General features: G+C 52.8%; 1 long non-coding RNA gene across 1 annotated transcript; it reads right to left on the reverse strand.

Moving 5' to 3' along the window:
• Positions 1-13,383: 13,383 nt before the first annotated feature.
• On the reverse strand, positions 13,384-13,799 carry LOC147960459 (uncharacterized). Its single transcript, XR_015610750.1, has 3 exons — positions 13,705-13,799; positions 13,545-13,615; positions 13,384-13,467 (listed from the first exon to the last, which is right to left on the reverse strand). It is a non-coding gene; the product is annotated as an uncharacterized LOC147960459 (long non-coding RNA).
• Positions 13,800-14,636: the final 837 nt, after the last annotated feature.

Consider the following 14,636-nt stretch of genomic DNA (forward strand, 5'->3'; position numbering starts at 1 on the left):
GCGACGACGAATTCGCCGTGCCAGAGGATCCCGTCGAATAAGAGCGCTTCAAACGCCGGCTTATAGCCACGGCAAATAGCCTTAAGAAAAAGCAGCAGCACCTTCAAGCTGATCAAGATCTGCTAGCTGACAGATGGACTGAAGTCCTCGCGGCCGAGGAATATAAACTCAAGCGCCCCTCCTAGAGTTACCCAAAGTACAGGTTGCTACCCCGACTGGAGGAAGAAGCGTATGATGCGGCTGATCGGCCACCTCGTGGCCGCGATAGAGAGGCATTCCAGCCAAAAACTCAGCCTGCACCCCGACGCCATTCAAATAAAAAGGCATGGGGAGATACGCCAGACCTGCGAGACATATTGGAGGACAAAGCAAATCATGCAAGATTGATCTACGGATCACGAGGGCGCGCCACTATGCGAGATGATAAACGTCACGCCGGATAAAGTAAAAGTAAATCCGTCCGGGCCGAACACAGCGGGCAAGACCCATTCGAGCTGTGTCGCGATATAGCCCAATACAGAGGCGCCGCACACCCCTTATGCTTCACAGACGAAGTAATGGATCATCAAATCCCAGAAGGTTTCAAACCTGTAAATATTGAATCATACGACGGCACAACAGATCCCGCAGTATGGATCGAGGATTTCCTCCTCCACATCCACATGGCCCGCGGTGATGACTTACACGCCATCAAATACCTCCCACTAAAGCTCAAGGGACCAGCACGACATTGGCTTAACAGCTTGCCGGCAGAGTCATCAGCTGTTGGGAAGATCTGGAAGCCGCATTCCTCGACAACTTTCAGGGCACTTATGTGTGGCCACCATATGCCGATGACTTGAGCCACATAATTCAGCAGCCAGAAGAATCGGCCAGGCAATTCTGGACTCGGTTCCTAACAAAGAAAAATCAAATTGTCGACTGTACGGATGCAGAGGCCCTAGCGGCTTTCAAACACAACATCCGCGACGAATGGCTAGCCCGGCACCTTGGTCAGGAAAAGCCAAAATCTATGGCAGACCTCACGACACTCATGACCCACTTTTTTGCGGGAGAAGACAGCTGGCTGGCTCGCAGTAATAACATATCAAAGAACCATGGTACTTCGGATACCAAGGACGGCAATAGCAGGTCACGTCGCAACAAACATAAGCGCCGCATTAACAGCAATAATAACGAGGATACGACAGTCAATGCCGGATTCAAAGGCTCTAAACCCGGTCAGCGGAAAAAGCCATTCAAACAAAGTACGTCGGGCCCGTCCAGCTTGGACCGTATACTCGATCGCTCATGTCAAATACACGGCACCCCAGACAAGCCAGCCAATCACACCAACAGGGATTGTTGGGTGTTCAAGCAGGCCGGCAAGTTAATTTCCGAAAACAAGGACAAGGGGCCGCATAGCGATGACGAGGAAGAGCCCCGACAGCCACACACTAGAGGACAGAAGAGGTTTCCCCGCAAGTGCGGACGGTGAACATGATATACGCAACCCACATCCCCAAGAGGGAGCGGAAGCGTGTGCTCAGGGATGTATATGCGTTGGAGCCAGTCGCCCCAAAGTTCAACCCATGGTCCTCCTATCCGATCACTTTTGATCGCAGGGACCATCCCACTAGTATCCGTCATGGCGGATTCACCGCACTGGTTCTGGACCCAATCATTGACGGATTTCACCTCACTCGAGTCCTTATGGATGGCGGCAGCAGCCTGAACCTGCTTTATCAGGACACAATGCGCAAAATGGGTATAGACCCCTCAAGGATCAAACCCACAAAAACGACCTTTAAGGGCGTCATTCCAGGCGTAGAGGCCCATTGCATAGGCTCAATTACACTGGAAGTGGTCTTCGGATCCCCGGATAACTTCCGAAGCGAAGAGTTAATCTTCGATATAGTCCCGTTCCACAGTGGTTATCATGCACTGCTCGGGCGAACCGCATTTGCGAAATTCAATGCGGTACCGCATTATGCATACCTCAAGCTCAAGATGCCAGGACCTCGCGGGGTTATTACAGTCAATGGAAACACAGAGCGCTCTCTCCGAACGGAGGAGCACACCGCGGCCCTCGCAGCAGAAGCGCAAAGCAACCTCTCAAGGCAATCCACCAGTTCGGCGTTTCAAGACCCGGACACCTTCAAGCGCGCTCGGAGCAATCGGCAACTAGACCGCCTGGCGCGATCTGAGCTCGCGTAGCAATGCGGCCCCACCCCAGTCCCAGCCGAACGGTGAAACTCATGCCACGCGTACATAATTACGCATTAAAAATACCATGGGCACAGGTGGGGAGGGGGGACACACCGCGACATGCCCCAAGACGCAGCTTAAACCGCACTAGGGGCTTCCCGTTTGGTTATTTTTCTCTTTTTCAGGACCTTAATCTCTGGAAACCCTGTCCGGCAGCACTATCGCCGAACACTTGATGCAGCAACCAAGGAGGCAGAAAGCTACGTCATAGCACGGAATTCCTAGGTGGATTACAATAATGAGCGAAATATTTGATTTAATACTGTTCCTTAGCTTGCCCTTGGAAGGGACATAGTCCTACTCTTTGCTTATCGCACCATCTGTATCATTTTGCTTTAACGCACCTTTTTGAATAAACAATGCATAAAATTATGACTATTATTGCATTCCTGTTATATATATATGTTCATTAATGACGCCTTGCAACCGTACACTTTGGTACGGCCAATACACCAAGGGCTTACGTACCCCACAATATGGTGTGAAAAGTCCGAACACTTTCACAAGTGCGGCACCCCGAACTTATAGCATTATATGCATCAGCTCCGAATCATGTCTTTGGTCAAATGTTGGGTTTGCCCGGCTCCTATGTTTTGGTACCTTATGTTCCGCTCTATCGGCTAAGGTAGCGCTAGGAGAACTACTGCGATTGTGCCCCGGTTCTGCCGGGCTTAGCGCCTCAGTAGAGAAAGCTAAAACTGACTGTCATGATAAGGCGAGAGACTGGTTGCTGTTCGGCGAGGTTTTCGAGTCCCTAAAGACTTATGCCGCTTAGGGCGAGCGGCTGGCCCTGTCCGGCTTAAAGGCGTGTATCGCGCCCCGAATTCGGCCTTCCGAATACCAGGGGCTTCGCCGAAATTTAAAATTGTAGAATTCTATGGCTAAGTGAGAGAGATAAAGCATTATTAGTCCGGTTGCCTTGTTCGTTGTGCTGAGCACCTCCCTTGAAGGACCCAAACATGGGAACAAGAGTGCTCAGGTTTATCCCGAACACCCCAGCACTCGTGGCATGGGGGCAGAAGCCGAGGACTAGCCATCTCTCAGATTGGATAAACGGCCAAACAGAAGGTAATATTTGAAATTCACACAAGTGTTGCATAGCGCATATGAAACAAGTTTTCATCATACAGGATCACACGAGCAAGTTTACTCAAATATTACATCCTTTGAACATTCGTCCGCTACAACACGGGCACCCTTCAGGACACCCTCATAATAAATCTCGGGGGTGTGATGCTCCTTGCCCTGCGGCGGCCCTTCCTTGATCAGCTTCACAGCGTCTAGTTTGGCCCACTGCACCTTCACACGGGCGAAAGCCCGACATGCCCCTTCGATGCAGACGGTGATGAAGACATGTACCTAGGGTGGGGACACGGACCTGACCAAAGAGTCCTACCCTAGGACATCCCTAGGAGAAGTCACCTTTCAATCGACTTAAAGGTATCCCACTCGACGGACTCAAGACACTCGACCAGAAAGCTATCACTCGACCATGAAGCCAACCACTCGACCGCCAGGAGACCTACAGTCACTCCGCAGGCAAACGGTCAGCTGTTAAGTAGTCTTTATGGTCATCATAGCACTTTATTAGGGGCGTGACCAGTAACGCCCAGCCTTAAATGTACCTTAAACCCTGCATTACTGAGGGCAGGAGGGGGCCGGCGGACTCTATATAAGCCACCCCCTCCTCAGTATGAAGGGTTCGCACCCCTGTTATTCACACGCCAGTAATCCAATCGACCGCCTCCGGGCACCGAGACATAGGGCTGTTACTTCCTCCGCGAAGGGCCTGAACTCGTACATCTTGGTGTGTTTACAACTTCCCAATAGCTGAGATCTAGCCTCTCCATACTTACCCCCCTACATCACTGTCAGAGTTAGAACCACGACAGTTGGCGCCCACCGTGGGGCAGCAATCTTAGCGCCTGATTGGAGAAGTTGCGATTTTACCGATCCCTTTGATCATGGTTTCGTGTGGAGTTTTGGTGGAGGGCCGCGAGATCCGTCTCGGCGCGCTCACGTTCATCGCCGACGACTCCGCCTGGCTTCAGGAGGCGCCACTCGACATCGACGCGCTCCCCGTCCGCGGTGTGATGCATTTCCGCGCATGCGTTCGTGGCGTCCTCCTGCGGCAGCCGTCGACCCAATATCGGTCAGCCCCCGTATCGTCTCCCCGCTCTGTCTCCCACCGGCGCAAGTGCTCCGGTCGGTCGAGACTTCAGAGGTGGGTTAGACATGCCGTGGCTCGCCAGTCGGCCGCCCCGCAAGTCGCGGCAATCGAGCCCGACGAATCCCTCTGCGGCCTGTTCGACCTATCGACTGGCTCCACGGAGACCGCATCCGAATGCGACAGCAGCGACCCAGCGGCTGAGGTTCTGGCGGTCGATGGGGCGCACGGTCCTCCCGGTTTCCCTCGCGCTGATGGAGGCGCAGGTGGGGGCGACCCATCGCATCCCCACGATGAGTATCTCCCCGAACCTCTCACGTCATCGCAGTGAGAGGAGCTTCGCCGCCGGAACATGGACGCGCTCCACACTCCTATTGTCGGAGAAACCCCCGAGGCCCAGGCCTTGGAGGACGCGTGCTTGGCTAACCTGGCCGAGCGCACTCGACTGGAGAATCTCCAGCGAATACTCGACGAGCAAGCGCGTCAGAGGGCTCCCGAGTCCAGTCGACGTCAGCAAGCTGCCGAGTCCAGTCGGCGTCAGCTCTTCCCGCCGCCGCAGGTATACCGAACCCCAATTCAGAATTTGGCCGTTGCGGCCCGTATAGCAGAATCAATTCAGCCCTCCTAGTCGGAGGCTGGCAGAGGCTTGTTGCAGATCAGAGCGTTGCTCCGGGCGGCGGGAAACCAGAATTCCGCCGTCTCTCAGTCGCGGAACAGGATCCACAGTCGACCCGTCGCAACCGATACAGTCGAGTCGGCTCATAGCCCGAGATCGCCCCCGAGGCGTGAGGGACGTGGTGACCGACACGATCAGTACAGGAGGGATGAGCAGTATGATCGCCGGTTCGATCGTGATGATCGACGTCGAGTGCCAACCCCTCCCTCGAGGAGTGGGTCATATGCGCCTCGACGGCAAGATGACAGACGCCCCCATAGTGTTGGGCAGAGGATTCCAGTCGACCCCAGGGACCCAGGCTTTGACGCGAGATCTGTCCTCGTTCAAGGCTTGGTTGACAGGAACAGGGCTCATCGGGAAGGCCAGAACAGAGATGCGCCCGCCAGCAGCAGAGCACGTGTTTCAGGGCCAGAGTGTTTCAGTCGAGCCATCAGGGCCGCAGTGATTCCTCCCAACTTCAGGCTAGCGACTGGGGTCAGCAGGTTCACCGGTGAATCTAATCCTGACACTTGGCTCGAAGATTACCGAGTGGCTGTACAGATTGGCGGCGGCAATGATGAGGTGGCCATGAAGCATTTGCCTCTCATGTTAGAGGGCTCAGCCAGAGCGTGGCTGAATCAGTTGGCACCCAGCAGCATCTACACTTGGGAGGACCTCTCCCGAGTGTTTGTCACAACCTTTGAAGGAACCTGCAAGCGACCTGCAGGCCTTACAGAGTTGAGGTCCTACGTACAGAAGCCGAATGAAACACTGAGGGATTACATCCAGAGGTGGATCACACTGCATCACACGGTCGAGAATGTGCCAGACCATCAAGCAGTTTGTGCCTTCAAGGAAGGCGTTAAATACAGAGAGTTGAATCTGAAGTTCGGTCGAACTGGAGAGATGTCTCTGAATTGGATGATGGAGATTGCCACCAAGTACGCTAATGGTGAAGACGAAGATCGACTCTGAAGCGGCAAGCTCAAGGCAGTCGCCCAAGAAACCAGAGGAAACTCCAGTCGGAAACAGAAGCGGAAGGCCGAGCCAGCCGCTCCTGGGGAGGCCCTGGCCGTAGCCCAGGGAAACTTCAAGGGAAAACCCAAAGGCCCCTGGAAGCCTAAGAAAGTCAAGGATCAAGATGGAAATGATGTTTTGGATCTGCCATGCCACATCCACACCAAGAAAGATGAAGAGGGTAATTTCATTTACCCAAAGCATACCACTCGACAGTGTCGACTCCTGATCCAGCAGTTTCAGGGCAAACATTCCAAAGACAAGGAAAAAGAGTCGGACAGAGTTGAGGACAAGGAAGACAGTGACGATGGATACCCCCAAGTCAATTCCACCCTGATGATTTTTGCCGATGTTGAGAGCAAAAGTCGACTGAAAGTCATTAACCGCGAGGTGAACATGGTTGCCCCAGCAACACCCAGTTACCTGAAGTGGTCTCAGACTGCCATCACATTCGACCAGTCCGATCACCCAACGCACATTGCCACCCCTGGGAGGCAAGATTTGGTGGTCGACCCAATCGTTGAAGGCACTCGACTGACCAAAGTCCTGATGGATGGCGGCAGTGGCTTGAACATACTATATGCTGAAACATTGAAAGGGATGGGCATTCCGATGTCCAGACTCAATACTAGTAACATGAGCTTCCACGGAGTCATTCCCGGGAAGAAAGCCGTGTCACTCGGCCAGATTGCCCTTGATGTGGTTTTTGGAGATTCAAAGAATTACTGCAAGGAAAAGTTGACATTCGAGGTTGTGGACTTCCAAAGTGCCTATCATGCCATTCTGGGCAGGCCAGCTTACGCACGCTTCATGGCTCGACCATGTTACGTGTATCTCAAATTGAAGATGCCTGGTCCCAAAGGTGTGATCACCGTTACAGGCAATCGGAAGAAGGCAGAAGAGTGCTTTCAGAAAGGCTCAAAGATTGCAGATGCTCAGATGGCAGTGGTCGAGCTGCAAGAGTACCAAAAGACTGCCGATCCGAGTGAATTGCTACGGGCCAAGAAGCCTGCTTCAGAGTCAGCTTTTCAGTCGTCCGGTGAAACAAAGACAGCTCACATTCACCTGACCGACCCCGACGCTGCTCCGACTCACATCTCGACGACGCTCGACTCCAAATAGGGAGAAGCGCTCATCCAGTTCCTCCGTGAGAACTGGGACGTCTTCGCATGGAAGCCTTCTGACATGCCTGGAGTTCCCAGGGGGCTGGCTGAGCACCGTCTGCGAGTCGACCCGAAGTTCAAGCCTGTGAAAGAACATCTTCGACGGTCCGCCATCCAGAAGAGGAAAGCCATTGGCGAGGAGGTGGCTCGGCTCTTAGCAGCGGAGTTCATCCGAGAGATTTACCACTCCGAGTGGCTCACCAATGTCGTCATGGTCCCCAAGAAGGACAAGTCACTTCGCATGTGCATTGATTTCAAACATATCAATCGGGCCTGCCCGAAAGATCATTTCCCTCTCCCCCGCATCGACCAGATAGTGGACTTGACCGTGGATGTGAGCGTTTGTCTTTTCTAGATGCTTATTCAGGGTACCATCAGATCCGTCTGTATGGACCCGACGAGATCAAAACGGCTTTCATCACCCCATTTGGGTGCTTCTGTTATGTCACCATGCCCTTCGGCCTCAAGAATGCTGGAGCCACGTTCATGAGGATGATTCGGAAGTGTCTGCTCACTCAGATCAGTCGGAACGTAGAAGCATACATGGATGATATTGTGGTTAAGTCACGGAAAGGTTCCGACCTACTGACTGACCTTGCTGAAACCTTTGCTAACCTCAGGAGATATGATATCAAGCTCAATCCATCAAAGTGCACGTTCGGAGTTCCATGTGGAAAGTTACTTGGTCTTCTCGTTTCCGAACGAGGAATCGATGCTAACCCCGAGAAAGTTGGCACCATACTCCGGATGAAGCGCCCCGTGCGTATACACGATGTCCAGAAGCTTACAGGTTGCTTGGCCGCTCTAAGTCGATTCATTTCTCGACTCGGTGAAAAAGCGTTGCCTCTTTACCGACTGATGAAGAAGTCTGACAAGTTCGAGTGGACTCCAGAAGCTGACGCAGCGTTTGCAGAGCTCAAAGCTCTGCTCTCCACCCAGCCGGTGCTTGCTGCCCCAATCAGCAAAGAGCCTCTGCTGCTGTACATTGCGGCCACGGGACAAGTTGTCAGTACAGTACTCAAGGTCGAGCGGGAAGAAGAAGGAAAGGCCTTCAGAGTTCAGCGCCCAGTATATTATGTGTCTGAAGTTTTGACCCCTTTGAAGCAAAGATATCCCCATTACCAGAAGCTTGTATACGGGATTTATATGACCACGAAGAAGGTTGCACATTACTTCTCTGACCACTCCATTACAGTCGTCAGCGACGCCCCATTGTCAGAAATCCTGCACAACAGAGATGCAACTGGTCGAGTGGCTAAGTGGGCGATTGAACTCCTTCCCTTAGATATCATGTTTGAAGCAAAGAAGGCTATCAAGTCCCAAGCAATCGCAGATTTCGTCGCCGAGTGGATTGAACAGCAACTTCCGACTCAAGTCCACTCGGAGCACTGGACCATGTTCTTTGATGGATCTACGTGCTGAATGGTTCTGGTGCTGGGGTAGTATTAGTCTCTCCCCGAGGAGATAAACTCAGATACGTTCTCTAGATTCACTTCGATTCCTCCAATAATGAAGCAGAATATGAAGCACTTTTATATGGGTTGCGCATGGACATTTCACTCGGCGTCCGTCGCCTCATGGTCTATGGTGACTCAGATTTGGTGGTCAATCAGGTGATGAAGGAGTGGGACGTCAGAAGTCCGGCTATGACTGGTTATTGCAATGCAGTGAGAAAGCTAGAAAAGAAATTCGAGGGGTTGGAGCTTCATCACATCCCCCGACTAAAAAATCAGCCAGCTGACGACTTGGCAAAGATAGGCTCCAAGAGAGAAGCCATTCCCAGCAATGTGTTCCTGGAACACATTCACTCACCGTCAGTCCAAGAAGATCCTTTTACAGAAGAAGCCCCACCGCCGAAAAGCGCCGCAGATCCGACTGAAGTCGAAGTTCCTGCCGTGGTCGACCTAATCATGGAAAGCTTGGCAATCACTCCCGACTGGACGATACCGTACATCGCGTATATCCTAAGGAAAGAACCCCCAGAGGACGAGGAAGAGGCTCGACAGATCGCCCGTCGATCCAAGGCCTTCACAGTCATAAAGGGACAGTTATATAGGGAAGGCGCGACTGGAATTGGTCAGAAATGCATAACACCAGAAGAGGGTCAGATGATCCTTAATGATATCCACTCGGGGACCTGCGGTCACCATGCGTCCTCTCGGACCATTGTGGCTAAAGCATACCGAGCAGGATTTTACTGGCCAAGAGCAAATGAGATGGCAAAAGAGATAGTCAACAAGTGTGGAGGGTGCCAGTTCTACTCCAACATGTCACACAAGCCTGCATCGGCCCTGAAGACCATTCCACTCGTCTGGCCCTTTGCTGTCTGGGGACTAGACATGGTTGGTCCACTGAGAACAGGCAGAAGTGGTTTCACTCATGTGCTTGTGGCAGTCGACAAGTTCACCAAATGGATTGAAGCTAAGCCTATCAAGAATCTTGATGCTTGCACTGCTATCAGTTTCGTCAGAGGGCTAACATTCAGATATGGAGTCCCGCATAGCATTATCACTAACAATGGGTCAAACTTCGATTCGGTCAAGTTCAGAGCTTTCTGCGCCTCTCAAGGCACCCGAGTCGACTACGCTTCGGTCTCCCATCCCCAGTCGAATGGACAAGCTGAAAGAGCAAATGGTCTGATTCTCAAAGGACTAAAGCCTCGACTGATGCGTGATCTCAAGCATGCGGTGGGCGCTTGGGTCGACGAGCTTCCGTCAGTTCTGTGGGGATTGAGGACCACCCCTAACCGGTCGACTGGAAGAACTCCATTCTTTCTGGTTTATGGAGCCGAAGCAGTTCTGCCAAGCGATCTTCTTCACAACGCGCCCCGAGTCGAGCTTTACACTGAAGATGAAGCAGAACAGGCCCGGCAAGACGCAGTCGACCTCCTAGAGGAAGAGAGGGAGATGGCCATGATCAGATCGACCATTTATCAGCAAGACTTACGTCGATTCCACGCCCGGAATGTGAAGAGTCGAGCCTTCCAAGAAGGAGATTTGGTCCTCCGAGTGGATCAACAGAAACCACAAAAACTTGCTCCTACTTGGGAAGGCCCCTTCATCGTTACCAGAGTCCTCCACAATGGAGCATATCACCTCTACAATGTTGATCACCAGATCGACGAGCCACGAGCTTGGAATGCGGAACTACTCTGCCCCTTTTACACTTGAGTTCTCCCTTGGCAGAGATGTAATAAGAAAAATTTCTACAATTCATTTTTATCAAAGGCAAGAGTGTTCCAATAATTGTTGTCACTTTTGTTTACATACGAAATCCCCCAGTGGGTGACTTAGCTGCGAATCCGTTTCGCCTAAGTTTGAAAAAATCCTACCAAGTGGAGAACAATCCTCCCACTCGGGGGCCTAGCTGCAGTCCAGGACTCGCCTAAGTTCTCCCACTAAGAGACTTAGCTGCAGCCAGTGCTCGCCTAAGTGTTTAAAAATCCTACCGAGTGGAGAGCAAACCTCCCACTCGGGGGCTTAGCTGCAGTCCAGGACTCGCCTAAGTTCTCCCACTAAGAGACTTAGCTGCAGTCAGTGCTCGCCTAAGTGTTTAAAAATCCTACCGAGTGGAGAGCAAACCTCCCACTCGGGGGCTTAGCTGCAGTCCAGGACTCGCCTAAGTTCTCCCACTAAGAGACTTAGCTGCAGTCAGTGCTCGCCTAAGTGTTTAAAAATCCTACCGAGTGGAGAGCAAACCTCCCACTCGGGGGCTTAGCTGCAGTCCAGGACTCGCCTAAGTTCTCCCACTAAGAGACTTAGCTGCAGTCAGTGCTCGCCTAAGTGTTTAAAAATCCTATCGAGTGGAGAGCAAACCTCCCACTCGGGGGCTTAGCTGCAGTCCAGGACTCGCCTAAGTTCTCCCACTAAGAGACTTAGCTGCAGTCAGTGCTCGCCTAAGTGTTTAAAATCCTACCGAGTGGAGAGCAAACCTCCCACTCGGGGGCTTAGCTGTAGTCTAGGACTCGCCTAAGTTCTCCCACTAAGAGACTTAGCTGCAGTCAGTGCTCGCCTAAGTGTTTAAAAATCCTACCGAGTGGAGAGCAAACCTCCCACTCGGGGGCTTAGCTGCAGTCCAGGATTCGCCTAAGTTCTCCCACTAAGAGACTTAGCTGCAGTTAGTGCTCGCCTAAGTACAGGACACAGCCCAATTCGTGAGTCGACCGCTACCTTCTCCCTCGGAGCTGCATCGCAAAAACAAGATTATTCCGAGTGAAGATCCAGTTCCACTCGACGAATCAAACCGTGAAGGTATCCAACGAGAAATCTAGTCCAGAAAAAGCCTAAAAGGTCCCTGACCTCAAAGTACTCGAGCCCTCGGCTCGGCAGAGTTTAAACGGTTACAAATCCACTCGGCATTCTGAGGTAAATTCAAAGTTTTTTACTCCTCAGGAGGAGGACTGGAAGGGGCGACGAACTCATCCAAGTCGATCCCGTCGGCAATACGGGTGGCAGCAGCGATGAAAGTCTCCATGAAGTCTTGAAAGTTGTGCTTCCTAGTATTGGCAACTTGGATGGCCGCCAGCTTTTCTTCTCGCGCCTCCTTGCAATGGACGCGGACCAGAGACAGAGCGACGTCAGCACCACATCTAGCAGAAGATTTCTTCCATTCCGCCACTCGACCTGGGACTTTGTTAAGTCGAGCCATCAGAGACTCAAGGTCGTTCTGAAGCGTCGTCCCAGGCCAGAGTGATGTGTCGATCTGCGACATCGCCACTTTCAGCCGAGCCAGATAGTCAACGACGCTGGCAGTACGAGACTCCAGATGGAGCACGTTCATTGCAGCCTCGTCCTTCACAAGAGAGTTAACAGGGTCCAAGCTTGGCTCCACTCGACTGGTCTCCTCTTCAAAATTCTGGCAAAGTTCTGCATACACGATCCAAGGATAAGTCAATTTTCATAGACTGAGTCGACACAAAAACCAGTCGGAACTGAATGTGCACCTTCAAGCTTAAGGTACAACTTCTTGGGAGGCTCCCCAAGTAGCCCTCCAGGTCGTCCCTCCTGCGAGCGATGCCTTCCAGCTTCTCGCTCAGGGTGAGGTTCTCCTTCTTCCAACGAGAACACTCCCTGTTGGCTTCATTCAGAGCGGTCTTCAGCTTGGTATTCTCTTCTTCTAAGTGGTCGACCGAAGCCAGCTTCTGTGCGGCCAGAGCGGTCTTGTCATCAGCCTCCTTACGGGCAACAGCCAAGTCCTGATCCTTCTTCGCCAGAGCTTCGTTCAGTTTTTCTGCGAAGAAATGATGATTGAATCGGAAATAACAAAAGGGTACTCAAGCCCAAAGACTAACCAATCGACAAAGCCGTCTTACCTGCGGCGCCGTCTCTGACCTTCTGCAGCTCTGTTCTGGCCAGCTCCAGATCAAGGTTCAGTTGAATCTTCTGCTTCTCCAACTCAGTATAGCGAGCTACGAGTTCGCAGGATTTCTGTAAAAGCAAAATCAGTCGACAGACGTCCAAGATAAGTTGCTTCCGAGTAACTAAGGGACAATGACGACGTTTCTAAGACCACAGCCGAATCAAAAACATTCGACAGTAGTCTCGGGGACTACACCCAGTGGGTGCACTTAGCGTGCCCCCACTGGTTTGACCCCAAAAAAAAGTTCCACTCGACCTGGCCCGACCAAACCGAGTGAAGAAATACAACTACAGCAACACAATGTAAAGACTACAGTCGACTGCCAGCAGTCCACCGTAGTCTCGGGGACTACACCCAGTGGGTGCACTTAGCGTGCCCCCACTTGTCCAAGGATTGGCAGACACACCCACTGGGTGTATAGATACAAAGATCTTCGGAAAAGAGACTCTCCAAACAGCATATCATAACAGACCAAGTGTTGAGTCGACTGACCTGGACATTGCTCTGAAGAGCCGAACTCGCGTCATAGGCTGCTTGGCTGGCCTCCCGAGCCATCTTCACTTGCTCCATCATGATCCCCGCCTGGCGTATAGCCTCCTTTGCAGCAGCCGCTTGGTCCTCAGGGACGGGGTATGTGGCAAAAAGCGAAGACGGATCCGCAGTCAACGACGAGGGCCGCGCACTCGCCAGAGGAACGGCGAAGGTCACTGAAGCCCGAGTGGTGTCACCACCATCCCGAGCCTCGGCCTCGGACACCGGAGCGGATTGGGGGGTCTTGTCAGCCGACGCCCTCTTGTGCCTCCTCACTCTCAACGGACCGTTGTCATCGTCATCCGGGAGGTCGATAACATGAGGAGGGGCTACAAAGGAAAGGTTCAATCGACCAGGGTTGCAATAAATGATCAGTCGACTCAAAGAAGAACGTCAGTAACCGTACCAGGGTTGGAGGTAACAGCATCCTCCATCTCTTGGTCACCGTCCTTGGCGGAGACCTCAGAAGTAGCAGCGCTGCAAATCTCGAAAGTCAGTCAGTTGGCTCAATGAATCGACCAAGGATCTGTCCATGGTCGACGAAGGAAAGCAAGTTTTATTATTACCCGGAAATGGTAGGGACAGCTATCTTCATCTTGGGCAGAGCCTTGGGCGGCTTGGACAGCGTCGTGCGTGGGTGCTTGGGAACCTTCCCAATCGGCGTAGGAGAAGAGGTTCGAGGGCGTTTCGACGACTGCCCAACAGAAGCAGTCGCCTTACCACGTTCCCGCGCTGGGTCCTGTGCGTGCTTGGACCGCCCCTCTGGGCGAGGGGGTTCGACCTCCTCCTCCTCCTCCTCTTCGCTGGAGTCGACGTCGTCGTCTCCCTCTCCTTCACCGTTGGACTCCCACTCGCCTTGGTCGTCCCCACTCTCACCTCCGCTCGCCTCCCCTTCCTCAGTTGGCTCCTGAGCCCCGTTGGGCGTCGAGTACATCTCGGTGGTCGCCTGGAAGACAATAGACAAGACGAATGTCAATCGACCAACTCAAAGAAGACCAATGCAGAAAAAAAGATTCCAGTCGGGAACATAAAGACATACCTGGTCCACCTCATACGAATTGTCGAGTGGAACCACCCTCCTGGCTCCTCGGGGGTTGTCTTTGTTCCCCGTAATGCTCGACAGCCACCCCTCCAGCATCTCGTCGGTGACCTCCTCCGGGTGGACCCGAGTGGTGTCGTCAAGGCCCGCGTACAGCCACATCGGGTGGTCACGGGCCTGGAGCGGTTGGATACGCCTCCGGAGGAAGACCTCCAGCAGGTCCATGCCAGTCACACCCTCACGGACGAGCTCAACCACTCGACCCACCAACACTTTGACCTGGGCCCTTTCCTCCGGCGACACTTTCAGAGAAGTAGGCTTTTCAGCTCGGTCGAGAGAGAATGGAGGAAGTCCAGTCGACTGCCCTGGGGTCGCCTGGCCTTGACAGTAGAACCAGGTTGCCTGCCAACCGCGGACCGACTCCGGGAAAGTGATGGAAGGAAAACAACTCTTCCCCCT

Source organism: Triticum urartu, chromosome 7A (assembly GCF_056163025.1).
Source record: "Triticum urartu cultivar PI428250 chromosome 7A, HENAU_Tu73, whole genome shotgun sequence".
In the NCBI taxonomy this organism is placed as follows: Eukaryota; Viridiplantae; Streptophyta; class Magnoliopsida; order Poales; family Poaceae; genus Triticum; species Triticum urartu.